The sequence below is a fragment of the Oncorhynchus masou genome, chromosome 3 (assembly GCF_036934945.1).
Source record: "Oncorhynchus masou masou isolate Uvic2021 chromosome 3, UVic_Omas_1.1, whole genome shotgun sequence".
Classification (NCBI taxonomy): domain Eukaryota; kingdom Metazoa; phylum Chordata; class Actinopteri; order Salmoniformes; family Salmonidae; genus Oncorhynchus; species Oncorhynchus masou.
This window is the reverse complement of record NC_088214.1, coordinates 47,872,274-47,883,558: the sequence shown is the minus strand read 5'-3', so window position 1 is coordinate 47,883,558 and position 11,285 is coordinate 47,872,274. Positions and strand designations below refer to the sequence as shown.

At 41.6% G+C, this 11,285-nt stretch overlaps 1 protein-coding gene across 2 annotated transcripts in view; it reads left to right on the top strand.

Moving 5' to 3' along the window:
- The first annotated feature begins 5,437 nt into the window (after positions 1–5,437).
- Positions 5,438–11,285, top strand: part of tmem71 (transmembrane protein 71) — a 25,270-nt gene continuing 19,422 nt past the window's right edge. For both annotated transcript variants that reach the window (XM_064942930.1, XM_064942938.1), the window contains exon 1: positions 5,438–5,613. The gene's annotated coding sequence lies outside the window, so the exon portion shown is untranslated. The remainder of the gene's footprint in view (positions 5,614–11,285) is intronic.

Below are 11,285 nucleotides of genomic sequence, written 5' to 3'. Positions count from 1 at the left end.
AGGCTTCAATTGCATCAAGAAGTTCCTCCTCTGTAATTTGGACTTCACTTGAGTGTTTCTGTACAGCTGTTAATTTTACATCATTCATAGAAGAAAAAAAATCCTTACATTTAACTTTGGTTCATGGAGATGGAGGAAACTAAAATGAAAATATATGCTTCAAGTTATTTGCTTCCTCTTTCAGCCCAGGCGCAATTTAGATTGAAATAGGGTGCAGGCCAGGCAGCAGGCTGTTAGCCAGCCTGCCAGCATAGTGGAGTCTGCCACTAGCACAGTCAGTGTAGTCAGCTCAGCTATCACCATTGAGACCGTGTCTGTGCCTCGACCCAGGTTGGGCAAAACTAAACATGGCGGTGTTCGCCTTAGCAATCTCACGAGGATAAAGACCACCTCCATTCCTGTCATTATTGAAAGAGATCATGATACCTCACATCTCAAAATAGGGTTACTTAATGTTAGATCCCTCACTTCCAAGGCAATTATAGTCAATGAACTAATCACTGATCATAATCTTGATGTGATTGGCCTGACTGAGACATGGCTTAAGCCTGATGAATTTACTGTGTTAAATGAGGCCTCACCTCCTGGCTACACTAGTGACCATATCCCCCGTGCATCCCGCAAAGGTGGAGGTGTTGCTAACATCTACGATAGCAAATTTCAATTTACAACAAAAAAAATGACTTTTTTGTCTTTTGAGCTTCTTGTCATGAAATCTATGCAGCCTACTCAATCACTTTTTATAGCTACTGTTTACAGGCCTCCTGGGCCATATACAGCGTTCCTCACTGAGTTCCCTGAATTCCTATCGGACCTTGTAGTCATAGCAGATAATATTCTAATCTTTGGTGACTTTCATATTCACATGGAAAAGTCCACAGACCCACTCCAAAAGGCTTTCGGAGCCATCATCGACTCAGTGGGTTTTGTCCAACATGTCTCTGGACCCACTCACTGTCACAGTCATACGCTGGACCTAGTTTTGTCTCATGGAATAAATGTTGTGGATCTTAATGTTTTTCCTCATAATCCCGGACTATCGGACCACCATTTTATTACGTTTGCAATTGCAACAAATAATCTGCTCAGACCCCAACCAAGGAACATCAAAAGTTGTGCTATAAATTCACAGACAACACAAAGATTCCTTGATGTCCTTCCAGATTCCCTCTGTCTACCCAATGACACCAGAGGACAAAAATCAGTTAACCACCTAACTGAGGAACTCAATTTAACCTTGCGCAATACCCTAGATGCAGTTGCACCCCTAAAAACTAAATACATTTCTCTTAAAAACTAGCTCCCTGGTACACAGAAAATACCCGAGCTCTGAAGCAAGCTTCCAGAAAATTGGAACGTAAATGGCGCCACACCAAACTGGAAGTCTTCCGTCTAGCTTGGAAAGACAGTACTGTGCAGTACCGAAGAGCCCTTACTGCTGCTCGATCATCCTATTTTTCTAACTTAATTGAGGAAAATAAGAACAATCCGAAATTCCTTTTTGATACTGTCGCAAAGCTAACTAAAAAGCAGCATTCCCCAAGAGAGGATGACTTTCACTTTAGCAGTGATAAATTCATGAAATTCTTTGAGGAAAAAATTATGATTATTAGAATGCAAATTACAGACTCCTCTTTAAATCTGCCTATTCCTTCAAAGCTCAGTTGTCCTGAGTCTGCACAACTCTGCCTGGACCTAGGATCAAGAGAGACGCTCAAGTGTTTTAGTACTATATCTCTTGACACAATGATGAAAATAATCATGGCCTCTAAACCTTCAAGCTGCATACTGGACCCGATTCCAACTAAACTACTGAAAGATCTTCTGTTGAATCTGACAATTAATCTTAATGGTTGTACAGTCGTCTCAAATAAAACTGTGAAGGACCTCGGCGTTACTCTGGACCCTGATCTCTCTTTTGAAGAACATATCAAGACCATTTCAAGGACAGCTTTTTTCCATCTACGTAACATTGCAAAAATCAGAAACTTTCTGTCCAAAAATGATGCAGAAAAATTAATCCATGCTTTTGCCACTTCTAGGTTAGACTACTGCAATGCTCTACTTTCAGGCTACCCGGATAAAGCACTAAATAAACTTCAGTTAGTGCTAAATACGGCTGCTAGAATCCTGACTAGAACCAAAAAATTTGATCATATTACTCCAGTGCTAGCCTCCCTACACTGGCTTCCTGTCAAAGCAAGGGCTGATTTCAAGGTTTTACTGCTAACCTACAAAGCATTACATGGGCTTGCTCCTACCTATCTCTCTGATTTGGTCCTGCCGTACATACCTACACGTACGCTACGGTCACAAGACGCAGGCCTCCTAATTGTCCCTAGAATTTCTAAGCAAACAGCTGGAGGCAGGGCTTTCTCCATAGAGCTCCATTTTTATGGAACGGTCTGTCTACCCATGTCAGAGACGCAAACTCGGTCTCAACCTTTAAGTCTTTACTGAAGACTCATCTCTTCAGTGGGTCATATGATTGAGTGTAGTCTGGCCCAGGAGTGGGAAGGTGAACGGAAAGGCTCTGGAGCAACGAACCACCCTTGCTGTCACTGCCTGGCCGGTTCCCCTCTTTCCACTGGGATTCTCTGCCTCTAACCCTATTACAGGGGCTGAGTCACTGGCTTACTGGGGCTCTCTCATGCCGTCCCTGGAAGGGGAGGACCTGAGCCCTAGGACCATGCCCCAGGACTACCTGACATGATGACTCCTTGCTGTCCCCAGTCCACCTGGCCGTGCTGCTGCTCCAGTTTCAACTGTTCTACCTTATTATTATTCGACCATGCTGGTCATTTATGAACATTTGAACATCTTGGCCATGTTCTGTTATAATCTCCACCCGGCACAGCCGGAAGAGGACTGGCCACCCCACATATGCTCTCTCTAATTCTCTTTCTTTCTCTCTCTCGGAGGACCTGAGCCCTAGGACCATGCCCCAGGACTACCTGACATGATGACTCCTTGCTGTCCCCAGTCCACCTGGCCGTGCTGCTGCTCCAGTTTCAACTGTTCTGCCTTATTATTATTCGACCATCTTGGCCATGTTCTGTTATAATCTCTACCCGGCACAGCCAGAAGAGGACTGGCCACCCCACATAGCCTGGTTCCTCTCTAGGTTTCTTCCTAGGTTTTTTCCTTTCTAGGGAGTTTTTCCTAACCACCGTGCTTCTACACCTGCATTGCTTGCTGTTTGGGGTTTTTGGCTGGGTTTCTGTACAGCACTTTGAGATATCAGCTGATGTACGAAGGGCTATATAAATACATTTGATTTGATTTGATTTGAGATTGGCCACTGTGTATGTGCAAAACTTTAGACTGATCCAATGAACCATTGCCTTTCTGTTCAAAATGTCCTCAAGACTGCCCAAATGTGCCTAATTGGTTTATTAATAACTTTAAGTTCAAAACTGTGCACTCTCCTCAAACAATAGCATGGTATTATTTCACTGTAAATTGGACAGTGCAGTGAATATGCCAATATCAGATATGTCTATGTCCTGGGAAATTCTCTTGTTACTTCAACCTCATGTTAATCACATTAGCTCAACTGTCTCGGGGGGTCCCGCCATCCTGTAGAGGTCAATATGAACTATTTTGACCTAAATTGCTGTTGTTTTAAAGAAGAGTATTGAATTGTATGGCCTCTAAAGGCACATTTAAAAGTGTCCCTTATAATAAGGGGATCTGCTGTACAGATGGCATTGAGATCTCTGTAGTCAATATATGGACGAAGATGAGGCCCTTCTTGGCCATGAAGAAACATGCCGAAGGGGAGGTGGATGGGCAAATTAAAGCCTGTTGATATACTCCTCCATAGCCTTGGTTTCAGCCACCAACAGGGGGTAGATGCGGCTGCGCAGAGTCTGTTAGAGGGTTGATGGCACAGTCTCAGGGGAGATGAGGGAGTCGGGTGGCGTGGGTCTTGGAGAAAACCTCCCGGAGATCCTGGTAAACCTCTGGGATGTCGGCCTGGAGGGCAACCAATAGGACTCTCAACCGACGTGGAACCACAGGGTAAGCAGGTCTTCTGACATCCGGGTGTCCAGGCCGTGATCTCCGTGATCTCTTCACTCAGCCCCCTCTCTGCCCTCTGATGGATGATTGAAGACTCATCTGAACAGAATCATGAACCTCCCATAGGAGCCCAGTTCCTCCTCTCTCCCAGACGTCCGTAGCCCACTCCATCGTCTGCCCGGTCAACAGGAAAATAACAGTGGCAACCTTGGACCTCTCGGTGGTGGGGACTCCTGTTTGATGAGCAGGAAGCCACGGCATTTGGATGGAGTCCAGGCATTTGTCCGGGAGGGACAAACGGGCATCACTGACCTGGGCAGACTGCTGAACAGGCTGGGGTGCTGGCTCGCTGGGTCGACTGGGGTGCTGGCTCGCTGGTAGAAGATCCTCCGCTAGTTGGGGATGATACCCCTTGAGGAAGATCTAGACATTGAAGAAAGCGGAGGACCTCATCCATAGCCGTCCACAGTTGCACCAGCTGGACGTGGTTTTGGCCGAAATAGGTCTCCCTGTTCGCCGACCATCTGGGAGATGTCTCGGTTTGCTGCTGCTTCCATTCGGTTAGACAGTATTCTGTAACGAAGACGCAGGGAGTCACTAAGCAGGTGTAACAGATGTGAAATGGCTAGCTAGTTAGAGGTGGTGCGTGCTAAATAGCGTTTCAATCGGTGACATCACTTGCTCTGAGACCTTGAAGTAGTGGTTCCCCTTGCTCTGCAAGGGCTGCCTCTTTTGTGGAGTGATGGGTAACGATGCTTCGTGGGGGACTGTTGTTGATGTGTGCAGAGGGTCCCTGGTTCGAGCCCGGGTATGGGCGAGGGGACGGATTAAAGTTATACTGTTATACAGGTGCAGTCAGTGAGTTTAATAAGAATAAACATAGAATGGATACAGGCACAACTGTAGCATCTGAACATAAGACAGAAACAATACTGCCTGATGGGTGACAACAACAACGGAGTGCTAGATAAAGGAGGAGTAATCAGGGAAGTGACAAAGTCCAGGTGTACCTAATGATGAGGCGCTGGTGTGCGTGATAAAGGTTGCCAGGTGTGCGTAATGATGGTTTGCTAGGACAGGTGGTTAGTAGACCGGTGATGTTGAGTGCTGGAGGGAGGGAGCGGGAGTAGACCTGACAGTAATGTGATTTCCCTTATGATCCATTGAGGTATTTAAAACCATATAATCTCCCACCAAAATAATAGTCTTGTATTGCTTGTAGGCTTGATAAATTATTATATATATTTTCAAAGAAGTGTGGATCATAACATACATTTTTGCATTTTCTTGTTGGCACAATAAAAGTGGGCATTGATATAACATTATATTTCTTTTGAATTGCAATGTTATGAAATGCGGGCTTTTATTTTGATGGTTTCCTCATTACCATACAAACTGACGTCGTAAATTGTGCTGCTGGTAGAATACTCGTCTATATAGCCAGGCAATATCAACATGGCTTGCATGTTGAATTGTTGAACGTATCTTAACGTTAAGAATAGATTGATCCTAAATAAAAACATATGCAGCTTATGTACAGCCTACCGCTCTCCGGGACATACAGAAAGACTTCTATAAGCGAGAGAGTTTGTAAGTAGTCCTATCGCTTTTAACGTAATATTTTATTTGATTCTTCTATCTATTCCACCAAACAGCTATTGTTTTCTCTCTGCTTGACTTTGAACTTGATAGATCTACACTGAAATGTTATATGAAATTCAATAGACACACAGTGTTTATGTATTTGAGTGTTCATTTCAAATCTTTGTTGAAATTAACACGTATATGAATATTGTTGTTTAATGAACGGTATCGTTATAGCCTTACTCATTCTTAGCATTCTTCAAGGACAGTATTAGTCTATAATCAGTGGGCTATTGCTGCAACGCTATTTGCTAGCACCCTGTATCCGCAAATAGCCTTTTCCATGTAGGCCCTTTCCTCCAGCAGCAAAAGCTCCAGCATCATCAGATCCTGCATCATCAGTCGGGGCCTACCGGTAGCCAACCTGCTAGGTTCAGATGACAGACTTTCAGTCCATATTATGGCAAGAACAGCTCAAATAAAGAGAAATGACAGTCCATCATTACTTCAACCCTTGTGTAGTCTTAACATTCTGTATACCTTGTGCTAAGGGTAAAAAATGACCCGCCTTCACTAAACCCCTAAAATAAAGCAGCTTAATTGAATTTTAAACCCCAAATCTATTTTGCATGAAGAAACAACCTGCCATTCTTCACAAATGTTGTGAATATCTGGGTTTTCCCTCTTCACAATGCAAAAAGACTGCATTTAATCAGCTGAGACAACTCGTTTTTATTACAACACACCTGTCAATTGTTTTCTTTACTAAAGTAGAGGTGTATTATTATTACAGGTACTGCATAGGTGTAAACATTTTTTTTTTAGCAAGAGATAGCACTTATATAGCCTATACCTTGTGTCAATTGAAGCTTATCCTCAATACTGACAACTAAACTAATGGTGTTTTTTCTAATGCAAGAAATGCAAGAAATAGACCAAAAGGAGGCTAGTATCAGCTACATTTATGCCTTTACTAGACTATGGGGATATTTTATATATGAATGCTTCCGCTCAGTGTTTGAGATCAATTGACACTCTTTACCATGGCACTTTGAGATTTATTTTAAACTGCAAAACCCTTACGCACCACTGCACTTTGTACATCAGGGTTGGCTGGCCTTCTCTAGTCACTCGTAGGCTCAGTCACTGGTATACTTTTATTTACATAGCCATTTTGGGTTTACTACCTTTTTATTTGTTCATTTTTATTGTTCAGAAATGTGGTGGGTCGTCTCTTCGTTCGCAGGACTTTATCCTGCTAACTGTTCCAAATGTCCGAACTGAATTTGGTAAAAGGGCTTTTATGTCCTCTGCACAATCGTCTTGGAACACCTAACAAAATACTTTTAAACTGGAAGAACTTGTCCCAATTTGTGTTTTTAAATCACTGATGAAGGGGTTTGAGGCTGATTCCCTGACCTGTCAATGTTTTTAATTTGCTGTTTTATACTCTTGTTAATTCAATGGTTTTTACTAGATTACTTGTAGTTTTTCATGTTGTCTGTCTGTAATTCTTTTGTAATGACTTGGCGCTGCCTATCTTGGCCAGGGCGCTCTTGAAAAAGAGATTTTAATCTCAATGAGCCCTTCCTGGTTAAAGGTTAAATAAAATGAAATAAATAAATAAGAAATTTGCATTTTATTGAAGGGGAAACAATAAGTCTTGAACCTTTTTGGCAACATAGTGATTTATTCTTATATACTGTACAATGAGGAATTCAACTACAAAATACTAGTCTTCTCCCATTTAAAGAAAAACTATTACCCCCACCCACAAGGTGTATAAACAACAATAAATAAGATAATAGATACAAAACAAAAACGTCAAGAACATAAATCAATCAACTCTAATTAGCACATGTAGGACAGTGTGTGTGCATGGACTTTGCAGATGTATTTCTCACATGTGCAGCACATAGTATTTGTTTTACAGTCCTTCTTTGGGGGCAGAATTGGCATCTCCTCTTCTTGCTTGCCCCAGCTGCAGCCTCAGGTGGATCAGATTCAGCCCCCTGAACAGCTTTCACACTGCAGCGGCTACTGTGCAGGGGAGGCATTCCCTCCTTTGAATGTGTGGGGTTACAAGTGCCTTTCCCAGCTGCTCCAGGAACACCCTCCTCTTGTTCCGCTTATCAGGCATCCAGATAGTGTTGATCTTTATCCATATCACGAAGGCATTGTATGAGACATCAATGATGTAATGGAAGATGACTAGGGGCCAGCGGACAGTCATCCTCCTGCAGCTGTAAGTTCCAATCACCTTGTCCAGGTTGTCCACTCCTCCTTTGTTGTGGTTGTCGTCCAGGATTATGGCTGGCTTCCTGTCCTCACGGTCACTGATCTCAGCTGTTTTGTGCAGTGTGCTCAGGAGGACCACATTCTTCTTCCTCTTTGGGCGGTAAGAAACTAGAGTGGTGGTGAAGGCAAATTTTGATGAGAAGGCCTCTCTCCTCCTTGTTGCGAGGAGTGCAGGGGGAGCTCAGGCTTGTCCTTTCTAACGGTGCCAACCATGGTGATCTTCCTCTTCCGGATCTGCTGGCTGAGTTTAATCTCTAGCACACATAATCTCAATTTCTCGTGTGTGTGTGTGTGTGTGTGAGAGAGAATGATTTTATAACTGCCAGGTCAAAAATGGCCCTAAGACAATCTTTGTACCCTGGTGGTGTACAGCTTTCATGGAATTATGAACAAAGTAGATGTTTCACTTTTTCTAATGTTGGGGTCACTCCAAGAAACGTCATAACATTTCAAGTTGATAAAATATAATTTAGGGTGTTTTCTCTGCTGTTAAACATAGTGGCGGGTCATTTTTGACCCTTAAGACAACACAAGGGTTAAGACATGAAGGTCAGTCAATCTGGAAAATAACAGAACTTTGAAAATGACAATATATTATTTACCATTCATTTCTATTGGGCACAAAATAATATGAAACAACCAATACGAACTGCAAATGCATCCAACATGTTTCAGTCACAAGCTTGATGTAGTCATTGCGTGCTAGAAATATTGGAACAAATACAAAACTTTTGACAACTTCATAATTTTTAGGGTTATCAATCATTTTGACCACTACCTTTTTGGGAAAAAATACAAATATTACTTGTTAAACAATCTTTCTTGTATTAGTATAAAGTATAATTTCCCAAAGTTATTTTGCATAGAACATAGCTCAGTATTTGAATTATTTTATACAGAAGGGCGTCAATCATTTCTGACCACACTGTATATCATTGACATTATTTGTAGGTAAATGTCTACAATGCCAGCACTGAATATATATTGTAGACATACAATTAAATAGTAATTAAGATAGTCAGTGCACAAGCGATCTTTGGCTTGTGGTGGGATATGTATCTAGCCTTTAAAACCACTTCAAGTACTGAAATATAAATGTATATTATATTGATACATGGCTTATCAAGAGAAACTTTACAGAACATGAAAAAGTGTTAATTAGATTTTACTTGTCACATCACCTATCACTACTTAGCTTTGTGAATTGTTGAACTGTTGTCATTGTAACCAATGATGGCTATTGTGTAAAATCATTATATGACCATGATTCACTTTACTGTTAGGTACTTTGTAAGACTATAATCAAAACCATTGTAATGTACAATACCAGTCAAAAGGTTTTATTTTTTACTATTTCTACATTGTAGAATAATAGTGAAGACATAAAAACTATGAAATAACACATATGGAATCATGTAGTAACCAAAAAAGTGTTAAACAAATCTTAATATATTTTATATTTGAGATTCTTCAAATAGCTACCCTTTGCCTTGATGACAACTTTGGACACACATGAATGAGTGTGTTCTAAAACTTTTGACCCGTAGTGTATTGCCATTGTATTATACATTTTCATACCCATGTTTGTCTGTTGCTCATTCTGCATCGTGACTACTTTTACTGTCAAATGAACACACAGGAAGAAAGATAGCTGCCTGTCACTTCCTCAGGAAATCCGGGTTGTGTATGCTGTGGTTGAGCGTTCACTCTTTAAACAGTGTTTAAAAACAATGACAACTTAAGCCACATGACTGAAGAGCCTGCTGGCTTTTGTCTTCATTGCCCAGCGCAAAAGAGACAATCGACTGTCCATGTCAACAGCCCTTGGCTTTCTAGCATTGTTCCACTGCTGGCTCACACAACATCCATGTATCCCCTTTTATTTTAGTTCTGGGAGATATGTACGGCTCTCAGGCCTTAAGACTTGGTTTTACTCTGTAGCATAAGGACCTGTGATAGATTTGAGATACCATGTTCTGAGTCACGTGTTTATGTTTCCATTTCTGTATCGACCACGCTTTGTGCACGGCGGCATTGTCATGGTGAAACAGGAAAAGGCCTTCCCCAAACTGCTGCCACAAAGTTGGAAGCTTAAAATCTTGTCATTGTATGCTGTAGCTACTCCAGAGTCCAATGGTGGCGAGCTTTACATCACTCCAGCCGACGCTTGGCTTTGCGCATGTTGATCTTAGGCTTGTGTGGCTGCTCCGCCATGGAAACCCATTTCATTAAGCTCCCGATGAACAGTTATTGTGCTGACGTTGCTTTCAGAGGCAGTTTGGAACTTGGTAGAGAGTGTTGCAATAACAGCACTTGCAGTTGATCAGGGCAGCAAGGCAGAAATGTTACTAACTTGTTGGAAAGTTTCCACCATAATTTGCAAATAAATTCATTAAAAATCCTACAATGTGATTTTCTGGATTTTTTTCCCTCATTTTGTCTGTCATAGTTGAAGTGTACCTATGATGAAAATTACAGGCCTCTCGTCTTTTTAAGTGGGAGAATTTGCACAATTGGTGGCTGACTAAATACTTTTTTGCCCCACTGTGCATATATATACTAGTGTAAATATTCAACCCCCTGAATTATTACATGCTAGATTCACCTTTGGGTGCGATTCCAAGTCTCAAAGTGCTTTCCACACTTGGATTGTGCAACATCTGCCCATTATTTTCTTAAGTTCTTCAAGCTCTGTCAAATTGTTTGTTGATCATTGCTAGAAAACCATTTTCAGGTCTTGCCATAGATTTAAGCAAACATACTTTCGCAAGGCACTGTATTCGGCCCCCTTGAACTTTGCGACCTTTTGCCACATTTCAGGCTTCAAATATAAAGATATAAAACTGTATTTTTTTGTGAAGAATCAACAACAATTGGGACACAATCATGAAGTGAAACGACATTTATTGGATATTTCAAACTTTTTTAACAAATCAAAAACTGAAAGATTGGGCGTGCAAAATTATTCAGCCCCTTTACTTTCAGTGCAGCAAACTCTCCAGAAGTTCAGTGAGGATCTCTGAATGATCCAATGTTGACCTAAATGACTAATGATGATAAATACAATCCACCTGTGTGTAATCAAGTCTCCGTATAAATGCACCTGCACTGTGATAGTCTCAGGTCTGTTAAAAGCACAGAGAGCATCATGAAGAACAAGGAACACACCAGGCAGGTCCGAGATACTGCTGTGAAGAAGTTTAAAGCCGGATTTGGATACAAAAAGATTTCCCAAGCTTTAAACATCCCAAGGAGCACTGTGCAAGCGATAATATTGAAATGGAAGGAGTATCAGATCACTGCAAGGTGCTCTGATCAGATGAAACCAAAATTGAACTTTTTGGCACCAATGCAAAACGTTCTGTTTGGCGTAAAAGCAA